The 13,114-nt window shown below is 40.2% G+C and overlaps 1 pseudogene; it reads right to left on the bottom strand.

Moving 5' to 3' along the window:
• Positions 1 to 3,403: 3,403 nt before the first annotated feature.
• On the bottom strand, positions 3,404 to 4,392 carry LOC123157864 (mitochondrial substrate carrier family protein B-like; annotated as a pseudogene).
• Positions 4,393 to 13,114: the final 8,722 nt, after the last annotated feature.

Raw genomic sequence — 13,114 nt, 5'->3', positions numbered from 1 at the left:
CTTGCCAGGTCTGCCATGCTACCATGGCATTGTCTTTTTAGTCTCTACCCACATGCCGAGTTGAGAAATAATCTTCAGATATACCCACTGCTAACACACTCACGTACATAATGGCCCTTGGCTGATTGATTTGGCTGGCTGTTAAGACAAGCACACAACACACAAAATCAGTCAATCGCCACACGAGTATGCATTGTTTACTTTATTCCAATTGTGATGCAATCGTGACACCTACAAGCCCCGTCCGCTCGCCCGTCACGGTAATTGCCTACTCGCCGCTGGTGCCAACCTCTCGACCTCACCACCGCCGCTCACCACTCAGTCTCCACCGGCTGCCCATTGCCTCTTGCGCCACCCGCGCGCTCGCTCGGCCCAATGTTGTTGATTGGAATGCGGGACTGAAGGTAATCCATGGACATGTTTTAGTTCTGCTTGGCATCAATCTTTGGTACTTGTCAATCCATCTAACGCACTAAAAAATCGACTCTCAGACAGAAAAGTGATCTAACTCTATTGATGAGCACAACAGTACATACCATCCCATCATGATGTTGCCATCTCTCACACTTGATGATTCTTGTTATTTATAACATGTACACCATCGGGCGATTGCTTTATTAGAAATATATTTACACAATATGATCAGAGCAACATCAAGGAGTCGGATGCTGGTGCACAGATTCTCCTCAAATTCCACATGCAACCCTTGTAGAGAAGAACAACATATTTTCCTTAGATGATTTTTGACCGAGCACCTACAGAAAAATTCAAAGAAATCATGAGGAGCATGGAGCCAAGCAAACTAATCATAGTAAATCATGAGAGGAGAAGCCTCTCAACCTACTACAGGGAATCGAGTCAACATTAATTCGTGTAAGAATTAAACCGTAATGTAGATCAACAACCCACTAGTTGATAAAATAACCCTGACACAACCCATTAATACAATATATGGTCATAGGAAGTAGATTGAGATTGTGCAGATATCATGATCTACGAACCGTATCTACTCACAAACAGAACCTCCTCACATCACAAAACAAATGTTTCATCAACAGAAATTTTAGCGAATGCCAATTGGATTATATAAGTAAGATAGAGACATCAAAAAAAAAGAAAATATAATTCAAAGAGTATATATTCTATTTTCTTACTTGACATCACAGAGAATGCAAGTCAAAGATATTGCGATACATCTTACCCTTCTATAAATTGACTGCAAGGCACAATCCCCAGCAAAATATACAGAATGAATTGCTCCTATGGTCCAAGTATTGCATAAACAGTTATATACAAATTATTCAACAGTGAGCATGTATTGCTCCTATGGTTCCAATTTCTCCTATGCTCCTATGCTCCTATGAATTGCTCCTATGCTCCTATTCAACAGTGAGCATGTATTGCTCCTATGGTCCAAGTATTGCTCCTATGGTTCCAATTTCACATGTATAGAAAAAAATTACAGTAACAATCAAAAAATGTATTTGATGCAATGTATTTTCATTGTTCCACTCCACTTGCATCTCCTAGTAGAACGCCGTGTGTTGCAACAGGCTATATTGACGACTTCTTTTTTTACGTCAAAGCACTCTTCTTTTCTCCCATTCTTCCTTCCCCCAATTAAAAATGTTTCTCAGAGTGATATGTGAATGGATAAATTTACAACGATACTAAAATATGAAGGACTAAAACCATATTTATGGAAGAACATTTGTACAACACATTTGACATGAAACTTATGGTGTTTGATAGATTGGATAAAACACGATGCTGACTTAGCACCAAATCTCATTGATAGTTCAGAACATGGTTGTCATACCATTGTACCTGAAAGATTTGTCTCCCCCTTCCTCGCTCCCTCTCTAGTAGCTGTCTCATGAGCCGGTCGTCATTGTTGCTGTTGATGGCGATGACAATAATGAGGAGGAACACCACAAGAGCTAGATGTTCTTGACCTCTTCCCTATGGTAACTGTCGCCTCTGCATTGGGTGTCGTTCATCAACACCACCGCTGCGCCAGCTGCTACTTGTATAGAAAATAAGAAGATAGAAACTTTGTGTGTTGGGTCGCCAGCTGCTCATTTGCTTGTATGATTGTGGAGACTGCGCTAAACAAGCAGGCCGGTAATTGTACTCCAGCTTGAATGGAGATGCACCAAGTTCACTTGATCCACCAATCAACTTTGGACTGTGGATCCCAAGTCCGAGAACAAAAACTCGCTGAAAGTCTGCATGTTATCCAACAATCATGACATGTACTCCATATGTAAAGAAACATAAGAGCGTTTAGATCACTTCTTTAGTGATCTAAACACTCTTATATTACTTTTAGGAGGGATTATGGACCAAAAGAAGAAAATAAACATTGCATGCTACAGAAATGGATAATAAAATCTATCTGCATGAGATGCCACATGAATGTCACAAACATAAGCATAGTTTCGATGCACACTATCTCATGTTGCATGTTAAATACAGGTTTGTGCACGTTGACTTTTGCTGGTAGATGGAGATACTAAGATGAAAAAATGGTCACACAAAAATTGCTTTTCAAATGTTAATATTACCAAGACTAATCCATGAATAAAATGTATGCAACTATGCACAGTAAAGATACTTAAAATAGTTACTGGACTAAACTTACTGATATAGAGCTATCAAAACCGGAGCCAAGGCTCAAATCTTGAATAACGATCAAAGCAGACTTCAGCCTTGTGGTTGCCGCATAGGCTCACCACACTGACAACACCAACTCTCTTCCGTCTTCTCAGTTTCTTGACAAAAAATGATACTGCTATTTGCACATTAGGAAGTAAATTATGCTTCAAGCATTACTCAAACCAAATCGGCAATATGTAGGCTTAAAATATCAGCAGGCATCCACATAGATTTCTACAGCTGAAATATAGTGTTGTGATTTGTGTACCCACAATGCAGAATAACCTATTGTTCTATTTGGTGGTTAAATAAATAAACATTATTGTTTTTGGCTAGTGCCTGTAGAGCTACTAAATGATAGTCAGCGTCACTGTATATTTCTAAGAAAGAAAATTATAAGACTTCATTGGTTGTAAATAACGCTAATTGTATTGGTTGCCACCAATGTCGACTTGAAAAGAAAATTATGGAGCTTCAGTTCATATGCATCTAGTCATATAAAAAAAAGAACACATGCTTCAACTCCTGTTAGTTCAGTCACAAAAAAAATCATCACCAAAAATCAGAAGACAAAGTATCATTGTTATATTTGTTGACTTGATTGATTACTGTAGGTTAACACACCCAACTGGAATTAACCTGCAATAGGATAAAAGAAATTAAGATTTGAGACGTGTGTTATAGGGTTCGTAGAAGAGAGAAGAGGGAGGTACCATACCAAATCATTGGTCGCACAGTTTGACATTCAACTTTCCATTTTCCGATGAGACCTCAGGGATTCATATACATAAACATTGATTGATATATCAGGTCCAACTCCCTGTAACACATAAAAGTTACTGGGAAGTCAACTAAAAAACAATTCTCAGCAGAAACATACGGCTTACCAATAAGGTGGACCAAAGGCCTTTATACAATCCTCTACTATTCTCTTCTCTACAAATTGTAGACAACGTGTGAAAGATGCCCTTGTAATACCTAGTGGTTTTCTGCAGAATTTTATAGACATGAAAGTTTAGCTTACTAAAACCTGTTCCTTTGGTCTGTAAAGCTACATTGCATGAAAGCGTTAGGTAAAGATGCTCTAAGTTCTAACTGGAAGTTATATTGATTGACTGGTTGGCTTAGTGTTATTCACAAATCACGAAAGGAAGAAAAGCATCACCTGTGTTGTCAGGTGATTTCGAAGAACATCCAATGGGTAAGTTACAGATGCAGGTGTCACTCACGCTAGACCACCACCAAGTAAACATATAGACACTAACATAATTTGGGCCGTCCATTCCGTGAAGCTGCAACTATATTTCGAAATTTATAAACCTATAACAAAAAAACATAGTCGTGAGAAATCTTGCAAGTTAACATACTAAAATTCAGTGCTGAACTTTTTGTATCGCCCATATCAATAGAAGCTGATGACGGAATAAGAAAATCGATCTATAATTTTCACAAGATTGCCTTTCGAATATGCCCAAAACACTTCTTGTTGAACAACCCATGAAGCCATGTGCCATATACTACCCTTCCTTAGAGCTGCAACATCTGAATGCATACCTGCCACCTGTCTGATCACTATGCCACAAGCTCATACAACAAACTTTATCATCAGCATATGGGTTATGTGACAAAAAAATTACTGTATTCAAGAACATTTTCGCGAGATTGCAATTTTGTAGCTATGAACAGCATATGGTACATACAATGAATCCACAACCAAGTTGAAGTTTGGACCATGATTGGACAATACAGCGCAGAGTGTTGTAAATTAACAACAATAATAATAGGCCATGACTGTCAACCAGAGATATATTGTTTGGGGCAATCAATTCAAAGCGAGGGAAGAATATATGTCACATTCAGGGAACTTAGTTGATATTATCAGCATCCAATTCCTTTGAAGAATCTATATATGTGCAGTGTGAAAGCAGAAGGAGCACAGCAGCACCATGAAATAGAAGAGAAATATTCCTTCACGCTCACAATCCGTGCACACGAGAACGCCGGAGATAAAAGAGGGGGCGGAAAGCCTATTACCTGCAAGAGGGTAGAGAGTGGCGAGGATCAAGATGCAGATCTTGCCGACCACGCCGGTGAGGTGTGCGACGGTGATCCAGCCAAGGAGCCGCTACGCTTGGCAGGGGAAGGCCCCGATGACGCCATGAAAGAGGAGACGGTGGCCGCCGCCAGTCGACGGCAACGGGGACCTGGCGGATATCACATTCATCATCCCAGACACGCCTTCATGGTGGGCATCCTCACGGCCCCTTGAAACCGCATCAGCTTCTCCTTGCATCCTCGTCGCCAGATCATAGCAAACTGCACACACGTCCGAATCAGATCAAGATGCGGAAATAACCAAACCTGAAGAAGTGGAGGAGGGATTCGTACCTAGTCGAGGCCATGGACCAGAGGGTGATCTGCGGTGCCAACGCCAGATCGGTCATCATGGCCGCGGGCGAGGGAGGCGGCGGCGACCTTGTTCCCCGGCGGCGGCGACGGCGGATCCTATCGGGGCTGGGGCGTCTCCTCTCGGCGGCGGCGGCGGCGGTGGGTCCTCTCGGGGCTGGGGCGTCTCCTCTCGGCGGCGGCTCCTCTCGGGGCTGGAGGCTGAGATGAAACAGATCGAAATTTATTACCATATTCGATATTTCCCGAGTTATGGCCTTACCATACCTGGATTGATAGCCTTTGGGGTAATTTAAATTTATTACCATATTCGATATTTCCCGATTTATGGCCTTACCATACCTGGATTGATAGCCTTTGGGGTAATTTAAATTTATTACCATATTCAAAATTTCCTGAGTTATGACCTTACCATACCTGGATTGATTTATTACTATACGTGGATTAATTATGATTTATTACTATATGATTTATTACTATACGTGGATAGCCTTACCATACCTGGTGGTAATTTAAATTTATTACCATATTCGATATTTCCCGAGCTATGGCCTTACCATATCTGGATTGATAGCCTTTGGGGTAATTTAAATTTATTACCATATAATTGCCATATTCAAAATTTCCTGAGTTATGACCTTACCATACCTGGATTGATTTATTACTATACGTGGATTAATTATGATTGATTACCATAAATACGTTGGGTATTGCCGGTCAGACGATAAAAGAGAAAAACCGGTGGGAGGGGCTGGTGGGAGGTGGGACGAAGAAAAACAGGTTGAAAATAAACCGGTTGAAAGTGGGGGGGACTATTCAACCAATTCGTCCATTAGGAGTAGAGATACGTGGATTAATTATGATTGATTACCATAAATACGTTGGGTATTGCCGGTCAGACGAGAAAAGAGAAAAACCAGTGGGAGGGGCTGGTGGGAGGTGGGACGAAGAAAAACCGGTTGAAAATAAACCGGTTGAAAGTGGGGGGGACTATTCAACCAATTCGTCCATTAGGAGTAGAGATGTGTCCAGTTGAAACATTTTGCTCATGTGTATGCGGTCAGTGTTAGCAATCATAGAAGACTATATGATGGTTGAGTATGTGGACTTGCCTAAAGGCTCCGATACGTGACCCTTCCTGAAAAGATGATCAATTGTAGTTGCAAAGTTGACTGAGAACATAGTTTGTTAGTTTCTAATAGAGTTTATGCTTTATAATTCAATTGTGTGATGAATTGCCACTTATTCATGGGAAGTCTATGATAAAAAGCTCTATGATAAAAGTCTTATGTTTAAATTTGTTGTTGTTATAATAATCTACATGATACTTCTATGTCCGTATTTTATTTTTATCGACACCTCTCTCTCTCTAAGCATGTGGACATGTTTTTCAATTTTGGTTTTTGCTTGAGGACAAGCGAGGTCTAAGCTTGGGGGAGTTGATACGTCCATTTTGCATCATGTTTTCTTACTACTATTTATGATGTTTGTATGAATAATAATGCTTTTTGGAGTAATTCTAATGCCTTTTCTCCCATAATTTGCAAGGTACACACCAAGAGGGAGAATTCCGGCAGCTGGAAATCTGGACCTGAAAAAGCTACGGCAGGCTACCTATTCTGCACAACTCCAAACAAGCTGAAACTTCACGAAGAATTTTTATGGAATATTTGAAGAATATTGGAGCGAACAAGTACTAGAGGGGGCCCACCAGGTGGGCACAACCCACCTGGGCGCGCCCTGGTGGGTTGTGCTCACCCAGGCCCACCTCCGGTGCCCATCTTCTGGTATATAGGTCATTTTGACCTAGAACAAATAAGGAGAGGACTTTCGGGATGGAGCGCCGCCGTCTCAAGGTGGAACTTGGGCAGGATCACTTTTGCCCTCCGGCGGAGCGATTCCGCCGGGGGAACCCTCCTAGAGGGGGAAATCATCGTCATCATCGTCACCAACAACTCTCCCATCTTGGGGAGGGCTATCTCCATGAACATCTTCAACAACACCATCTCATCTCAAACCCTAGTTCATCTCTTGTGTTCAATCTTGTTACCGGAGCTATAGATTGGTGCCTGTGGGTGACTAGTACTGTTGATTACATCTTGTAGTTGATTACTATATGGTTTATTTGGTGGAAGATTATATGTTCAGATCCAATATGCCATTTAATACCCCTTTGATCTTAAGAATTATTATAATTTGTGAGTAGTTACTTTTGTTCCTGAGGTCACGGGAGAAATCATGTTGCAAGTAATCATGTGAATTTGATATGTGTTCGATATTTTGATGTATGTATGTTATGATTTCCTTAGTGGTGTCATGTGAACGTCGACTACATGACACTTCACCATACTTGGGCCTAAGGGAATGCATTGTGGAGTAACAATTAGATGATGGGTTGCGAGAGTGACAGAAGCTTAAACCCCAGTTTATGCGCTATTCCGTAAGGGACCGATTGGATCCAAAAGTTTAATGCTATGGTTAGAATATATTCTTAATACTGTTCTTGTAGTTGCGGATGCTTGCGGGAGGGTTAATCATAAGTAGGAGGTTTGTTCAAGTAATAAAAGCACCTAAGCACCGGTCCACCCACATATCAAATTATCAAAGTACCGAACATGAATTTAACCAACATGATGAAAGTGACTAGATGAAAATCCCGTGTACCCTCCAAGAATGCTCTGCTTATCATAAGAGACCATTTTGGCCTGTCCTTTGCCTCAAAAGTATTGGGCTATCTTGCTGCACTTTTGCTACTATTATCGTTACTTGCCCATTACAAATTATCTTGCTATCAAACTACCCAATTACTTACAATTTCAGCACTTGCAGACATTATCTTACTGAAATCTACTTATCATTTCCCTGTGCACCTCCTTGGGTTCAACACTCTTAATTATCGAAAAGAGCTACAATTTTATCCCCTATACTTATGGTTCATCAATGCCCCCGACGGTGTATCGGGATGTGCAATGAATCAAGAGTGTCATGTATGAAAGGATTATGAACGGTGGCTTTGCCACAAATACGATGTCAACTACATGATCATGCAAAGCAATATGACAATGATGGAACGTGTCATAATAAACGGAACGGTGGAAAGTTGCATGGCAATATATCTCAGAATGGCTATGGAAATGCCATAATAGGTTGGTGTGGTGGCTGTTTTGAGGAAGGTATTTGGTGGGTGTATGGTACCGACGAAAGTTGCGCGATACTAGAGAGGCTAGCAATGGTGGAAGGGTGAGAGTGCGTATAATCCATGGACTGATCATTAGTCATAAAGAACTCGCATACTTATTGCAAAAATCTATTAGTTATCAAAACAAAGTACTACATGCATGCTCCAGGGGGATAGATTGGTAGCAGAAGACCATCGCTCGTTCCCGACCGTCGCTCATAAGGAAGACAATCAATAAATAAATCAGGCTCCAACTTCATCACATAACGGTTCACCATACATGCATGCTTCGGGAATCATAAAACTTTAACACAAGTATTTCTCAAATTCACAATTACTCACTAGCATGACTCTAATATTACCATCTCTATATCTCAAAACAATCATAAGGAATCAAACTTCTCATAGTATTCAATGCACTTTATATGAAAGTTTTTATTATATCCCTCTTGGATGCCTATCATACTAGAACTAAATTTATAACCAAAGAAAATTACCATGCTGTTTAAAGACTCTCAAAATAATATAAGTGAAGCATGAGAGTTCAACAATTTCTATAACATAAAACCACCGCCGTTATCTAAAAAGATATAAGTGGAGCACTAGAGCAAAATTGCCTAGCTCAAAAGATATAAATGAAGCACATGGAGTATTCTAATAAATCACGATTCATGCGTGTCCCTCTCAAAAGTTGTGTATAGCAGGGATGATTATGGCAAACTAAAAAGCAAATTCTCAGATCACACAAGACGCTCCAAGCAAAACACATATCATGTGGTGAATAAAAATATAGCCTCAAGTAAAGTTACCGATAAATGAAGATAAAAGAGAGGATGCCTTCCGGGGCATCCCCAATCTTAGGCTCTTGGTTGTCCTTGAATATAACCTTGGGGTGCCTTGGGCATCCCCAAGCTTAGGCTCATGCCACTCCTTATTCCATAGTCCGTCAAATCCTTACCCAAAACTTCAAAACTTCACAACAGAAAATCTCATAAGCTCCGTTAGTATAAAAAAAATAATTCACCACTTTTAGTACTATTGTGAACTCATTCTTTATTTATACTAGATGATACCCCACGCGTTGCTGTGGGAATTGTAGCAAGAAATAACAGGATATATTAGAGAAATGAAATATAGATGATTTGAATATACTTGTTAATCAGTCATCTCCCAGCTAAAATAAAATCATTTTATAAAACTGAACAATGCACAACTCGGAAGAAAAATACAAAGATTGTGTGTTTTTTATATCATTTCAATGTTTATCGGTGTTTCCGCTCCATCATCCGAACCAAAATAACTGACACACAAAGAGCAGATAAAGAAACACAAAACAAATAGACATTGGAGATTTCCTTGGGAGGTGGTAATGCTTCTTCTTTATCACTTGCATCGAATCTCAATTCCTTATCTTCATCTGGCCACAAAAGCGAGCAGTCATCTGCATTAACAGGGAGGGCAAAACAGAATAGTGTGCAGGAAGTTGCATGATGGCGAGAACAGAACCGTAGTACCAGTTCAGGTTGTATCATAATTCTGCAAATTTATTCAATCTACTACATTCAGTGAATGAAATTATGATACAACAATTAGCGAGAAAAGTAAGTTTTAGAATGAAATAAGGTACTGAGCCAATTTGACTTCATAGGACAATGTCAGGTAAGGGAGAAAGCTCTTAAACTTAGCATGGTGGAACTTTGGTTCAATAATGGGGCCATTAAAGCAGGAGATGTTCTTACGCCTATATATTGGGAAAATAGCATTCGATTCTTGACAGCACAACCTCCAGGAACTGCTAGATGATTCCATCATATACTATTTTTTACCATCTTCCTTTGAATGTTCACATGCATTTACTTGTCAGAATGATTTATACTCAACCGCTGAATATATGTTGAAGTAACTCATGACAGTAAAACATCAGAATGATTAAGACTCAATCGCCGAATATAGAAAAAGGTAACCTGCAATTAGCAAAATATTTTGATTATCCAGAGATATATTTAGCAAACATCAGAGATTACAAATATAAGGTTTGTAGAATGACACAGAAGATTATTGATGGCATACCATTAGAGAAGATTTGAGCACTTTTTGTAAGATAATTTCTTTAGAGGGCTTATTTAGCAATGCTTACAAAAATAATGCATCCGACTAACAAAGCAGAGGAGTAGGAGTTACCTTCAGTGGATTTTAGGCATCGCCTATATCAAAGGGGTAGAATAATATGATTGACAACACCTGCTAGAGAAAATTGGTTAGTCAACAACAAATCTGCAAGTTGAAACTATTTTTTGGAGCTGGGTGTCTCTCTTGATGGCAGCAGATCATGATGTAGTTCACGTGTGACACAACAACTCTCCTCCCCTAACCAAGCAAACGCTTTTGCCGGCTGCATATCTACCTGGCCATGTTGCGTCATACAAAGTTGATATATCCACTTCCCCTCTTCCTTTATCTAGTCTCCGCTATCCTTTTTCTCCCGATCTAAGTGCAGGTTGAGGCGCCCGAAAGCGGCACCGATACTGAAAGTGAAGGAAGTTTTGCAAGGTGTAGGATTACCAGCGGTCAGAAGGTTGAATAGAGACCAAGAGGCAGCTATATGGGACCATCCTAATGCACAACAGCAAGGGAAGGGGAAGGACTTGGAATGCAGCAATAAGGGCTTGAAAGATCAAGAGTGTGAATAAACATCAGTGTGAACCTTCATGCAGTAGCAGAAGCAGGAATTGATGGATTCCTGACGGCATGCGGCCTGCTGCAAAATCAAGATATATAGGTGCACGGAGCCATCCCCAAAAATAAATGAAAAGAAAGATTATGGACCCAGACGCTATGGTGAAGAGGATTAGGGAGATCACAGGAATCAAAAGGGAAATTGCGATATTAATGAACCAATCTTGATTACTCATGAAGACTTCATGTGTAACACTTAATTATCTGGAAATAGTCAAAAGGGAAGAAAAAATTATCAACTTAGCTGGAGTGTGTAGTAGATTTATCTCTGCACGGTTTCCGGATGCGTGCGGTGGCCTGCTATTGCAATGAGGCAGCCACGGTGGCATCCATATGAGCGGTGATGCTTCCGATGTAGGTCGCTGGTGTTTCTGCGGCCAGCTTGGCCGGCACATGTCTGGGCGGTGGACACAAGAAGAGGTTACGCCTGATTTGGGTGGCGCAGACGGCCGGTGGAGGAGCAGCACCGGAGCTACCTTGGATGGAACGAAGACATAGATGGGGGAAGGACCGGGGCACCGCCGTCTTGACGATGCACACCACACCAGCGAAACATAGCCCTAGAGAATCCTCGAGTGCTACGGAGGCAAGCCAAATTGGCGGTCGTGCCAGAGAGCACTTGGCATGGAGATGGGATCCCAGCCGCCGCCGCCGCCCTGTATTGTGGATGGGATAAGATATCGGGAGGGGGCTCGATGGGTTGCCTCTTGCGTGGAAGATGTGAGCGGCAGGAGGGAAGAAAAGAAAATATGGGATGTGAAGGGGAGAAGATTGCGCTGAACCCATGTAACAGACCGATGGTCAATTGGGCATTAATAGTAGCGCACATTAGGGTCGGTGGAGATAATCACGGCTATAGCTGATACAATGGCTAACGCAATTGAGATGGCATGGTTGATGACGCGGATAGCTTGTATGTTTAGATAAATAGGTTAGTGGGGGTGAATTTTTTAGGTATATAGGATTGGTGTAATATCTACTGTATTCCAATTTTTCAATGGTTCATACCCCCCGATACTACCCATAGATTCATCAAAATAAGCAAATAACATATAGAAAACAGAATCTGTCAAAAATAGAACAGTCTGTAGTAATCTGTAACTCTAGAATACTTCTGTAACTCCAAAAATCTGAAAAATTAGGAAAACCAGGTAAATTTGTGTACCAATCTTGTGCAAAAAGAATCAGATCAAAAGCACGCTTCTCTAAAAAAATGAAAATTATTTTCCTGGGCGCAAAAGTTTCTGTTTTTCAGCAAGATCAAAACAACTATCACCGTAAGCCATCTCAAAGGTCTTACTTGGCACAAACACTAAATTAAACACAAAACCACATCTAACCAGAGGCTAGATGAATTATTTATTGCAAAACAGCAAGGACAAAAATTGGATTGTCTCCCAACAAGCGCTTTTCTTTAAAGCCTTTTAGCTAGGCATTGATAATTTCAATGATGCTCACATAAAGGAGAAGAATTGAAGCACAAATAGAGCATCATAAAATACGTGACAAACACATCTAAGTCTAAAGTACTTCCTATGCATAGGCATTTTATAAGCAAACAAATTATCAAGGCAAGCAAAAACTAGCATATGCAAGGAAGAAGAAAGAGACGATGTCAATCTCAACATGAAGAGACGATAGCAATCTCAATATGAAAATTTCTACAACCATATTTTCCTCTCTCATAATAATTACATGTAGGATCATAAGAAAATTCAACAATATATCTATCACATAACATATTCTTAACACGATCCACATGCATGCGAAGTTGACACTCTTCCAAAATAGTGGGATTAACATTAACTAAAGTCATGACTTCCCCAAACCCACTTTTATCAAAATTTCATAAGATTGAACATTCTCCAAATATGTGGGATCTAAAGTTGACACTAACCCACTTTCAATATTATTGCAAAAATTATTATCAATCTCATATTCATCATGGGGCTTAAATAAATTTTCAAGATCATAAGAAGAATCACCCCAATCATGATCATTGCAACAAGTAGTAGACATAGCAAAAATTAGCATCCCCAAGCTTAGGGTTTTGCATATCATTAACACAATTAACATTAATGGATTTTATAATAACATCATTGCAATCATGCTATTCATCCAAGGCACTATCGTGAA

The sequence above is a fragment of the Triticum aestivum genome, chromosome 7B (assembly GCF_018294505.1).
Source record: "Triticum aestivum cultivar Chinese Spring chromosome 7B, IWGSC CS RefSeq v2.1, whole genome shotgun sequence".
NCBI classification, from domain to species: Eukaryota; Viridiplantae; Streptophyta; class Magnoliopsida; order Poales; family Poaceae; genus Triticum; species Triticum aestivum.
Note: the sequence above shows the minus strand (reverse complement) of the source record. Positions and strands in the feature narration are given on the sequence as shown.